The sequence below is a fragment of the Canis lupus genome, chromosome 28 (assembly GCF_048164855.1).
Source record: "Canis lupus baileyi chromosome 28, mCanLup2.hap1, whole genome shotgun sequence".
In the NCBI taxonomy this organism is placed as follows: domain Eukaryota; kingdom Metazoa; phylum Chordata; class Mammalia; order Carnivora; family Canidae; genus Canis; species Canis lupus.
The window spans coordinates 15,047,416-15,060,843 of NC_132865.1; the positions used below are offsets into that span (position 1 = coordinate 15,047,416).

At 35.4% G+C, this 13,428-nt stretch overlaps 1 long non-coding RNA gene across 8 annotated transcripts in view; it reads right to left on the reverse strand.

Annotated features, from left to right (window-relative positions):
• LOC140620225 (uncharacterized) overlaps positions 1 to 13,428 on the reverse strand; it is a 96,094-nt gene that overhangs the window by 28,265 nt on the left and 54,401 nt on the right. For 6 of the 8 annotated variants that reach the window (XR_012020002.1, XR_012019999.1, XR_012020003.1 and 3 more), the window contains exon 4: positions 7,717 to 7,841. The exons of the other annotated variants lie outside the window; for them this stretch is intronic. This is a non-coding gene — a long non-coding RNA (uncharacterized lncRNA). The remainder of the gene's footprint in view (positions 1 to 7,716; positions 7,842 to 13,428) is intronic. 8 annotated transcript variants of the gene reach the window in all.

Genomic DNA, 13,428 nt, shown 5'->3' on the forward strand with positions numbered 1-13,428 from the left:
CAAATCTTATGCAAGTGGCCTCAAGTGCCAGGCATGGGAAGCACATCCTATTGTCTACAGTTTTGGTTGAGTCCCTCCTCAAGGCAGATTCTGGAAAGAAGAAAGAAGAATATTGACTTCTTTTTGTTCTAAATAGATTCAGTACCAAATGACAAATTGCGGTTAAGTCTAGAGACTTCCTTTGTGAGCTTTTTATCTATCTTTCTGATGACTTCTTATTTCTGTTTTGGCTCATGAATGCTCACCTCTTGACTGCCAGGTTTACTGGCTAAGGTTTTTCCTGGGTTCCTGCAAGGTACATGTCAATGAATACCTAGAAGCTCTGGTCCAGTGAATTTGCCTTTTATCAGTCTGTTTGCTTCATCATTATCATTACTGGTTGGCACAAAGTTTCTCTTTCAGTGTTACACTGAAAACAAACTTCTCCATGTGGCCTCAGCTCTGATGTTTACTATTATATCACCATAGTCATTTTGCTGGATTGTTCCTGATTTTTTAGATTTCTTTTTTATTTTTTAAAGACTTTATTTATTTAAGAGAAAGAAAGAGCATGAGCAGCCCCCTCTGAGCAGGGAACATGATGTGGGCTTGATTCCAGGACCCTGAGATCATGACTTAAGCCGAAGGCCAACACTTAACTGACCGAGCCACCCAGCACCCCTCTGATTTTCTTTTAGAGAAGTGGGAAAGTCTACACATGGCTTCTGGTTCTATATCTACTTTCAGAGAATGGGGAATTGATATTAAAATGTTCTACTTGAGGATGCCAGTGCCCAGGATAGCAGGAAAGTATCTTTAATTTATGGGATTACCCATACCCCACCATAAAGGTTTTTCAGTGAAAGAGAGTCTTCTGGGTAACAACTTGCTCCTCATTCAATCTATAGTCTATGGTCCAACCTTCCTCCTTAGGCGTTAGCTAGGAGATCTTTCAGTTATATATGAATCCTTGCATTTCTTTGTCTTAAGCTCTCCTTTGTTCATAGTGACACAGCCACACACTACAATCTTTAAGATGTTAACAAGTATTGAGAGACAAAATGGAAAGTATAGTGTTTCCCAAATTTATTTAAATATTTGTTGTCTTCTCATGGGAGAATTTTAAGCACCACCCACCTACAGTAATATGTGAGAAAATTGTATGGCAAATTTATATTTTCATGCCAGAGTTTATAAAGACAATTTGCTCACCATGTTCTTGCCCTCTATGGAAGGCAAGGCCAAATCAATAAGAAATATCCCAGAGTCATTTGTATTTGTCCTCACGGGAGTCTGAAAATGCAAAGACTTGAATGAGAATTACCTAACTTAAAAGGCTACATAGCACTTCTGAAGAGAATCTCAAAGTAGATTAGGGATTCATAGAATCGTTTTAGAAAGTTATGTAATGAAAATGAAAGTTAAAATTAATTGTGGCTATAATTAAGGGCTTTGTAGAAAACCAAAGACTTTGCGACACCATGTTAGTTGAAATCAGTTTATTTGTATTCTTTATTGTGTTCTTACTGCATATTGAGCTTTGTGCAGATTAATACCATAGCCTCCATTCGTGAGGCTTTCATTAAATAATGGAGGATTTTAAAAATGGAACTATAGAACTACATATGAATCCAGATATGAGACAGCCTGCCTAAAAACTGTCTACATGTGCTCATCTACATATTCAAAAATATTATGGTTATGTACGTATCTATACTTATCATAATCAATAAACATTTTGAAAACCTTTGTTGTGTTTATTACTGTGCTGGGAGCTGGGCATACAGATTTAACTGGGAAAATCTCAGTTATTTTGAAGTTTCTTTGGTCTCTAAGATGCAATTGTGAAATCTTGCTAATGATCAAGAAGAGGAATTAAAGGTTAACAAATTAAAGAATGTGAAACTGACTTGCCAGTCTTTACAACCAGGAAGTTCAAACTCATGTTTTTTTTTTTGTTTGTTTGTTTGTTAGATTAATAGGAAATTGCTAGGTAAGCATAGCCTTGAAGCATGCTTTGACCTGTGCATGAGTGATCAATGTGCAAGGGGAAAAAGCTCAAATCCACTTGGAGAAGTAAGTCACTTTAATTGTTGGATTGGTCACTAAGAGGCAACTTACAAAAGAACCAGGCCCTAAGATCTAAAAGGTGTTACAGCTAAAGTTAAAAATTTTTTACCATTTGATATGCCTGGCATAGCCTTGGCTTATGTCTATGCTACTGATTTTGATTATCATTATTATTGTAATAATAATTATCAATGGCAATGATTTTTATTAATTGTAATTATTGATAGATTCTCTTTCAGTCTCAAAAGTGACCTAGTTTGGGAAACAAATAATATTCCCCACTATTTAAAGGTGGGGGGGGAAGAATATGGGAATATGGGGAGTAGCTAGAACTTGGTTTCATTTTTTATTTTTTAATTTTTTTTGGCTTGCTTTAAAAATTTTTTTTAATTTTTTTAAATTTATTTTTTATTGGTGTTCAATTTGCCAACATATAGAATAACACCCAGTGCTCTTCCCATCAAGTGCCCCCCTCAGTGCCCGTCACCCAGTCACCCCCACCCCATGCCTACCTCCCTTTCTACCACCCCTTGTTCCTTTCCCAGAGTTAGGAGTCTCTCATGTTCTTAGACCTTGGTTTTAATCCCAGCTTTGATGTTTACCGGGTCCATGACCTAGTGCAAATTACATAATCCCTTTGAGCTGCAGTCTTTATCAGTAAAATGTAAATAATAATTCCTTCAAAAGTTGTTAAAAGCTTGTGTAAATGTAAAATATCCATCTGAATACCTGGCATATGGCAGACACTAAATAAATCATGGCTACTTTGCTATTCTGATTGGTATTTTTATCTGAGGTTCAATTCCTAAAGAAGAATGAGATAACAGAAATCCTGATAAGAGGTGATATTTAAAGTGAGGTTCTGTGGTTCTCCCACCAGGGAACAGCATGTGGCCAGCAGCCAAGGACATGGAGGCCTAGTTCCTCATGGGAGGGCCGGGCACAGTCTGAGACAGGCAGTCGAGACTCATACCAATAAGCTTGTTCAAAGGGAAAACAGAGATCCTACCAAAGAAATGGGTCAGAAATCCAGTCATATGGACCAAGCAAATGTAGAAGAGTTGTGGAAGAGAGTAGGTACTGCAGTGCTCGGTATGCAACGGGATGCAGCAACTGGCCTCCCAGATACTAATCAGTGGGGTGTTCTGAACTCCAGTTTCCACTCTGTAATGGATGAAGCCTCCCCATGTGGTTTCCCCCACTCTGTTCCAGACTCACAGAGGATCTAGATGTTTTGAATGCATAGCCTTAGAATCTATGGTTGAGCTAGCCTGGGGAGGGAAAGACTAATCTCCTCAAGGTTGATTTCTTTTTGTCCTGGTTGGGTAGAGTGCTTTACATTTGGGAGAAAACAAACACATTTTCATAGCAGGAATGGTACAGAAGTTTCACCAAATTCTATGACATCCCAAGGCTTGTGGAAATGAACCGTAACATTTTACACTGTTTGTGTGTATAAGTAAATTCTATTGCAATAACCTGATTTTTCCAGAAACAAAAATAGTCTAAATTTTCATAAAATCTAGTAGCATTTTATGGTAGTGTTATTTTTACAAACACCTATGGTAAACAGAATTCTAATATTCCTATCCCCTGTGAATACGATGTATAAAATTCTCCCCCCCCCATGGGCTAGAATTGGAACTTGTGGGTAGATGGAATGTCATTCCTATGTTATGTTCTATAGCAGGAGGGATTTTGCAGATATAATTAAAGTCTCTAATGAGTCTCAGTCCTACAGTTGCCAAGAACCTACTGCTGGCCAAGACGTGAATGAATTTGGAAGAAGATCCTGAGCTAGAGATGAGACCACACCTCCATTCACCACCTGGATCTCAGTCTGGGGAGACCCTGAGCAGAGAACTCAGAGATTCCAAGTCTTCTGAAATGGTGAGATAATAAGTAGATGTTGTAAGATGCTGTGTTTGTAGTAATCTGTGACACGGCAACAGAAAACTAATGTATCTATTAAACAAATTTTACTATGAATTTTAAATCTAATGGAATTTGAAGCGAGTTTGAAACTGAATGTAAATTCTTGGTTTCATGTCTATAGGTTTGGCCAACTGTAATCAGGATTAAAAAATTTAATGAGAGAGTATTCCATGTCTGATCAAACTCTTCAATTTGAAATCAATTGTGAAATCTGAAACCAGTTACATTTGAGCTATTTTTCACAAATTTCTGAATCACTTAAAAAGTTATTTTAGATAATTTATTTAAGCTGCTTTCTTTAAAAGCTTTGGTCCAAAATGTGTGGAAGAAACTCCAAAGACCATATGTCTTATGTTTGCAAAATACTGGAGCAGATTTCTGAGCTATCTAGCTTGCTGGATATTGAGCATTTCAGAACATTTCATAAATTAGAAAAAAATACTTTTCCATCACCTTTTATCTACTAAGTCTGTGTAAATCAGAATTAGTGGAAGCCTAAAAAGGATAAGGTGTACATTTCTTCTTCATGGGTAAATAGCACAGTCTATTTCAACCTAGATCATAGATATTTTCAGAGAGGCATTGAAATCAGTAAAACAAATTAATTTTTGACCATGTAAGAAGATACATTTCTATCCTTTTGCTGACGTTTTGCCTTTGAAACTTTTTGTTTGATCATACACCCCTCGTTATTTATATTTCATGATATTGAGGTTGTCATATTTTAAAAACTAATTGAAGAGCTTTATTATATGTCTTTTCCAGAAGAAGGCCATAACATAAGATGGCTTCATACTAACTTTTGGATGATTCAGAGGGAAATTTACTTGAAATGCAATGGAGACCTTTGTAATCTGAACTATGTTACTGTGGCTTTAATTGAAAACTTTTGTTTTTCTAAAAATTTTAACTTGGTAAGAGATTGTGAGTCAGTTATTTTACCTTCAACTTGCCACATGCTTTTTTCCCTTTTGCAAATGTCCTTCTGTTAAAAGACCCATACATTCAGCACCCTTCAACAATGATTTTATCCCTCTTTTAACTTCAAAGTAAATGTTTGAAATAACAGGAGAGAAAGTAAATGGCTTGAGCAGTGAAGATCGGGTTGTGTGTGATTGAGCTTGACAATAAGATACTTGATTAGCTCTGATGTTTTTATGCATTTGAGAAAAATTGCAGTGGTTCAGATTGCTTTAATGATTTGTTGTTTTAAGTCAACAATGAAGTGTGTCTTCGAAACAATATTTTCTTCCATTTGTTTCCTTTGTCTTAGACTCTTAGGCAACACATGAAAGATTGATTTATAATTTTATAAGCAGCAAGAGTCTTTAAAGAAAATTGATTGTTTTTCCCCCTCCTCTCCTTTAAAGTCACTTTCTCTGCAAAGGCTCTCAGAAATGGAATATTTATTGAGATTGCCAGTGGGTTCCATTAGTTGGACAGCACCTCGTGGTTTACTAATGAGGCTAGGCTGTGCTTGCTGTCATTAAGGATGATTTGAAAGAATGCTATAATTATCGCTTTGCATTGATTGTGGTTGCTTTTCTCATGGCTTTAGCAGTAACTATGTTCTACGATGTCTTTCAGAATTTTTCTGTACTTCTTGACATTTTATTGCTGAAGGTCTTTCTACTTCTGCAGAAAAATAGAGCAAATTAGCTTTGCCCCTTGTCATTTTGGGAAGATGATTTACTGATCTTTACATTTAGTTAAACTTCCCGAACATATTATTGATAAACACCCAGAATACTGCAGACATTGCTCAGCTTTTCTTTTTGCCGAGAAAACAGCATCTTCAGTCTTTTCTAAGCCCACCTAAGTAATGGCAATGTTTCTCCTTTTATTTGGAGTTTAGGCTAATTCTTTTTGTAAATATCTTATACAGCCCTATGTTTAGTCACGTTAAACCATTCTTAAGAGCTACTGGATGTTAATTCACTTCCTATATTTAAGGACTTTTCCTCCTTTGTTTGCTTGTGTGTTTCTAACTCAGCCATAGTTGGCAGGGAGCTAAAGTCTTTGAATAGCCCCCTGAGTCTGAGTCAACTCAGGTTTGGCCAACATTCCAGTGAAATGACTTTGGTAGAACTTATTTAACTGATCTTCACTAGGCAAATTCCCCCACGGATAATATCCTCTTCCTTGATACAGTGGAAAGCATGTGGATTTTGGAATAGATAGACCAGAGTCACTCTTGGTTGTGTGACATTGGTAGGTTACTTGGCTTGCTGAGCTTCAGTTTCATATCTGTAAAATAGGAATTTTATAGATAGGAAACCAAAGAGGAATCTACCTCTCAAGCTTCTAATAAAGATTAAATAAGATAATCCTAAGTAGAATATGAGTGATGTAATATATATGTATACTATATATATAGTGTATGTAAAACATTCTTCATGATATGTAGTATGACATCAAATGTATGTTGTCTCCTAATGCATGTTGTCTTTTTCATTTTCCTATGCTTTCATAAAAAACAGTAACAAAAAACAACTTTATGGAAACTGTCTAATGGACAAGTGAATGGTGGGTTTTCATCTACTCTACCTCTCAGGATGGAATAAATGTAGGGGCACCTGGATAGCTCAAGCTGGTTAAGTGTTTGCCTTCAGCTCAGGTCATGATCTTGGGGTCCTGCAATTGAGTCCTGCATCAGGTTTGCTGCTCAGCAGGAAGTCTACTTCTCCTTCTGCCCCTCCCCCCCCACTCATGCTCTCTGTTTCTCTCTCAAATAAATAAAAGTTTTAAAAAAGAAATAAATGTAAAAAAGTTATAATCTTGTGGTTTCTTGGAGTAGTCAGAAATTTATTACCACTGTGGGTTGATTTATAGCATCACACTTTTCTTCGGGATGAATTTAATGCTGAAAATGTATGCAACTGAAACATTCCATTCTTTATAATGTCCCAGAAGAGAGAGAATAGTTTGCATTTATTTATTTAAAATTTTTACACAGCTGGAGCAGAACTATCTTGAGTAGTTTCAGTTCCACTGAAAGTTCTATTGATGGTCATTTATAATAAGCTGTGACCAACAAGGATGAGGACATCTGGAGAATTAATGTCATTCCCAGCCAATTAAATTATGAATTCCCAAACAATTTACAAGTTAAATTTTTATTACACAAAGTTACATTTAGACTTGTAGAATGCTTAGAATTGTGTAAGTGTTTATTGTTTAGTAATAAGTATCCATGCATTATACTGTATGGCACATCCCAAGACATTGTCACAAACCCATATATGTTAGGGAGGGAAAATATTTGAAGAGGAAGAGGGATGAGCAGGTGAAGGGGAAGACTTTTAGACTTTTCTTCCAAAACTGTGACCTCAAGATGGAGGGGGTGAGGGTAAGTTATAAGGAGAGAGGGCATTGTGAAGTCTATTATTAAGCTAGGGCGTGGAATTGATGTGCACACTCCTGTTAGGCAAGCACTAGAGTTGGGATGCTAGCTCTCCCTGCCCACCTCACTTGATAAGTCATTTCAATAATGTCTGCATTTGACAGAAGGCATTTTGAAAACATGTGGAGTGCGTGGGAGGAATATTGGAATATAAAGAAGAATTTGTCCCCCCTGACCAGGAAACTAGAAAGTGTCGGGGATAGCAACATGGGAGAACTAGGGAAGCAGATGGTTTCAGGCTCTAACCAGCCAAGAGCTGTTGGTTTCTGTCCACACAGTGATTTCAGAATGCTATATGGTGATTCAGAAGGAAATTGAAGTGCTTATACCTTTGAATGACATATTTATTCCGTGGATCTCAGTGCTAACTTCTCAAAATTTGGATATATTATGGTTCTTTTCAACTCCTTTTCAAAAGAAGGGGATAAAGTAGCAATACATCTGAAAAAAGAATCTGTACAAGACCAAATATGTGTTAATTTGAACAAAGGAAGCCATGAAACTTCTCATCACACTCCCATTCAAGGTCACCTGAAGTTAAACTAGAGATATTCAGGTATTGTCCTCCCTGTGGAATGCTTTCCCTTAGCAGAAACTTAAAGCATCATTTTTTTTTTCATTATTTAAAACTTCCTAAAGATAGACACTGTATTACCTGCCTGCCTCTACCTGCTGCCTAATTTGTCTTGCCAATCACAGTACTCTGCTCTGCAGAGATAGGCACTCAATCGAATAGCATGAAGAAAGCAAGCAAAGAGAAGTGCTGCATCAGAGCAGTTATCCAGATATATTCATTCTGATCAACAGCTTCATTTGGAAATTAAAAGAGCAGTTTGTGTTTGAGGAAGTAAAAGAGTGCAAAAGAAGAGAAACTCACTGGTCAAAACAAGACATGTAGCACGTTCTCTTGTTCTCCAGCTTGGAGACTTGGTGTTTATTATTTTGAGAAGAAGGAGTCAGGAAGGCCTTTTGAGGTTTTTATACCTGTCAATGTAAAAAAACGTGCTGACACTGGTCTTTTTAGATCCTCTGGTCACCTGATGGTTTCTGGATCTTCCAAGCTATTTGTCCCATAGGGGAAATGAAGGAGATGTGATGGAAGTGACTCCTATCTCTAGAAGTTGGTCAGAAACCCAACTGCCTGACTCTGCCCACCGGAGTTAGCACAGAGATTTTTGTGGCCTAATTTTTCTGCTTTGTTGATGAGGTGGATGCTGGATTAAAGATTTGCCAGCTTCTAATCTAGAATTTGTGCTGAAATCTGGAAATTGTCCCGCTTTTGCAGCACATCTATTAATGTTATTACTCACTATCAGACCTTCCACTTTGGGAATTTATTTGCTTTCTAAAAATTTGTCTGACACAGAACATGAGAGACTCCTAACTCTGGGAAACAAACAAGGGATGGTGGAAAGGGAGGTGGGCGGGGGGAGGGGGTGACTGGGTGACCGGCACTGAGGGGCGCACTTGATGGGATTAGCATTGGGTGTTATGCTATATGTTGGCAAATTGAACTCCAATGAAAATAAATAAATAAACAAACAAACAAATAAATAAATAAAAATTTGTCTGACAAAAATATCTTTGTCTTTTTCTTCAATTTTTCTCAATGGGGAACTTTGTAATTTTATGTATACCTTCCTAAGCATGCTCACTGAATTCTCTTGACTCTGTAATTTTCCTGGCTATGACTTATAGCCTGATAGATACATTTGATGTGCAAAAGAATATTCTAAAAGTGAATTTTCATTGGTTCCATTTTCACCTACCTCGAGTTAACCCATGTTTATATTTTTAAGACATCATGAAATTCCAATTAATATTAGACAAAGGAGGATATACAAATAGTATAAGCACTGTTTCATCTTTGGGGTGTGAAAAAAGCTGCTTAAAATTCATTATATTCCACTAAAAATAATTTTGAATAAATTAGGAATTTTAAAGAGCTGTGCCATTCTAACATTTTCCCCCAGAATTTCAAAAATACATGTCTTTTGTTAGCAATAAAGAATTCTTTAGGCCAAACAAGGAACTGATACAATAATGATAACTAGGTAGTCACTTAATGATTGTCATTCACTGATGACATAGTTCTCCTAAAAGACATTTACATTTGTCTTTTTGTTATCAGAACTCTGATTTTATTCAGAAATTTGAGGATCCATGTATTTTAGGGAATGAAATAAGTACTTTTAGCCAATATATATGCCATTTTCCTTGCTAGATTGGGCATGTCATGAAATTCTGGCTCACCACAGATGAAGGGTAGTTTCTTAGGAAAATTATCTCCACTCTTAAAAAGATACTTAGGACAACATATGTCTTTTTTTTTTTAAACATTTGGATTTTGTTATGTATAAATACAGTGGCTGTAGATATTGTAGTCATCCTAATACAATAAGAGGTGAAGCCTACAGTGGTCAAAACAGAGCAATCTGGGTATCAAAAATGCTGACTTAATGGATGCTCTACTTTGGGACTTCTTATTATGTGATTTAGTAAATTTATCTTATTTTATATAAAAGTTTTAAAACAGTGCTATTGATGTATAATTCATATATAATAAACTGTACTTTAAGGTATACAGTTTGAGAAGCTTTGACATTTGTACCTACTTGTGAAATCACTTGTGAACATATCTACTCTTCCAAAAGTTTTCTTATGTTCCTGTCCTTGAGTAAAGACAGGTTTTTCATTTTTTTATTAAAACATTTATTTTGATTAATTGCACTCATTATAACATGTAGCACACTGTTGAACAGGAGTGGTGAGAGATGAACTTTGCCTTTTTCTTCATTTTTGTATTTAGTCTTTGATGTGAGCTACAATTGCTTTGTACATATTTAGTTCTATTCTTAGTTTGCTGAGATTTTTTATTAGGCATTGATGTTGGGTTTCACCAAATATTTTTCCACATCTATTGAGAGAGTCATATGGTTTTTCTTTTTTAATCTGTTAATACATTACATTATATTGATTGATTTTTGAATGTTAAACCAACTTTCATTCCTGGAATAAATCTACCTCAGCCTGAACGTTTTCTTTTTATATAATAATGGATTCCATTTGACAAAATTTTGTTAAGGAATTACCATCCAGGTTTATGAGGGTGTGAAAAGGAGTAAAAGAAAACCTCATCCAAAATGGAGTCAAGAAGTCCCGAATGGGGAGCTTTCAGGCATGTACCACTTTTGGCAGCCTACTTTACATACCCCAATAGGAAGAAGCTTATTTTACTACCCGGGAAGGGGGAAAGATTTTCTCTGTGACCAGCAACAACCCAGCTAATAAGAACTATTACAACTTAGACAATGAGAAGTCACCATAACCCCTGAGGCTAGCTCTCTTCCAATGAAATTACATTCCAAGTGGCACCTTCCAACTCTTTCCTTTCCTCTTAAAAGAACACTCCTTCTCTTTGTGTTTAGTTTGCCATAATTTGCATGTTCCTAGTTTGCTATTCCTGAATAAACTCATTTTGCTGATAAACTAACTGGCTATTTTATTTTTAAGGTTGTCAAGGGATATTGGTCTGTAATTTTTTCTTGGAATGTCTTTATCAGGTTTGGTACAAAAGTAATGGCATTATAGACCAAGTTGCTAAGTATTTCTTCTTCTTTGGTCTTCTTTATTGTATTGTTTTTCTGTTTCTATTTTATTGATTTCTGCTATGATCTATATTATTTCCTTTCTTCAGCTTACTTTCATTTTTCTTTGTCCTTTTTTCTTCTAGTTTCTTATGATGAAAGCTGAAGTAGTTGATTTGAGATCTTTTTTCCTAATAAAGGTATTCTAGTTCTATTTCCCTTTCACTTCTGCTTTAGCTGCATACCACAAGTTTTGATATGCTATATTTTTATTTTCATTTAGTTCAAGATACTTGAACTAAAGGTACATTTGGAAATGTGCAATTTAGCTTCAAATATTTGGGGATTTTTCAGGTATATTTCTATTACTGATTTTAAAATGAAATTTTACTGTGATCAGATATATACTTCGTATGATTTAATTCCTTTTAAGTGTATTCAAATGTGTTCTTGTGTCATCATGTATGATATATATGGGTAAATGCTTTGTGTGTACTCGTAAAGTATGTATTCTGTTATTTTTTTAAAAGATTTTATTTATTCACTTATGAGAGACCCAGAGAGAAAGAGGGAGAGAGGCAGAGACACAGGCAGAGGGAGAAGCAGGCGCCATGCAGGGAGCCCGATGTGGGACTCGATCCTGGGTCTCCAGGATCACGGTCTGAGCCAAAGGCAGAGGCTCAACCGCTCAGCCACCCAGGTGTCCCTGTATTCTGTTATTAAGTGAATGTTTTACAAATATTATTTAGGTCAGGTTAGTTGACAGTATTGGTCAAGACTTCTATCTCCTTATTGATATTCTATTTCCATTAATTTTAGAGACAGACATGTTGAAATCTCATACTATTTTCCATTTCTCTAATTCTTGCATTTCTATAATGTATCTTGAAACCCTATTTTTAGGTGCATATATGTTCACAATTGTTTTGTTGTTCTGATGAATTGACACCTTTATATTATAAAATGGCCTTTTATACACTGATAATATTCTTTGTTCTGTACTTTATATTTTTTATCCTAATACATCCATATTAATATACTAGTAAGATGTAAGATGTTAGTAACTTGGGATATTATTTAACCCAACTGGGTCATGAAATACCCAAATATATTATGATATTAATATAGCTGTTTCTGTTTTGTTTTGATTACTGTGAGCATAGTTTACTTTGTATATATATATATATATATATATATATATATATATATATATATATTTAATTCCAGTATAGTTAATATAATGTGTTATATTAATTTCAGGTGTACAATATAGTGATTCAACAATTCTATACATTACTTAGTGCTCATCATAAGTGTACTCTTTAATCCCTATCATGTATTTCACCCATCTACCTACCCACTTCCCCTCTGGTAACCATCAGTTTATTCTCTATGGTTAAGAGTCTGTATCATAGTTTCTCTTTCTCTCTCTTTTTCCCTTTGCTCATTTTTTTTCTTAAATTCCATGTATGAGTGAAATCATATAGTATTTACCTTTCTCTGACTGACTTGTTTATCACTTAGCATTATATTCTCCAGCTCTATCCATGTTGTTGCAAATAGCAAGATTTCATTCCTTTTTATGCTAATATTCCATTGTATATATATATAGAGAGAGAGCATGGTTTACTTTAAACATTTTGTATTTTTATATTTAAAGCAGGTTTGTTTTAGGTAACATATAGTTGGATCTTGCTTTTTTATGAATCTGGCAATCTTTGCCTTTACATGGGATGTTTAGATTATTTAGATAATCACCCCTCAGAATTTCTTGGGTTCTGTCTAGGTTTCTTTTCTCTGCCTTGTGACCTGGAAACCCTCTCCAAATGACAAAGTTCACCTCATTTTTTCCTCCTATTTCTCAGAGATCATGGTTTTTCATTGCTTGTTGTCCATTATCTTGAAAAACCACTTTTTATATACATTGTCTTTAAGTTTTTTGAGACAGGATGGAAAATCCTGTCCCTGTTATTCCATCTTGACTGGAAGGAGAAATTCTCAAATAAGCTAATTTTGGTTGTTTAGTTGTTATTTTTTTACAATTTAAATTCAATTAGCCAACATACATCATTAGTTTCAGATATAGAGTTCAATAATTCATCAGTTGCATACAACACCTAGTGTTCATCATATAACATGCCCTTTCTTAATGCCCATCACCCAATTTCCTCATCCTCTCACTCACCTCCCCTCCAGCAACCCTCAGCTTGTTTCCTATAGTTAAGAGTCTCTCATGGTTTATCTCCCTCTCTGATTTCTTTCCATTCAGCTTTCGCTCCTTTCCTCTATGATCCTCTACACTGTTTCTTATATTCCACATATGAGTGAAACCATATGATAATGGTCTTTCTCTGATTGACTTATTTGACCCAGCATAATACCCTCCAGTTCCATGCATGTATGATAAGTATTCATCCTTTCTGATGACTAATATTCCATTGTATATATATATAC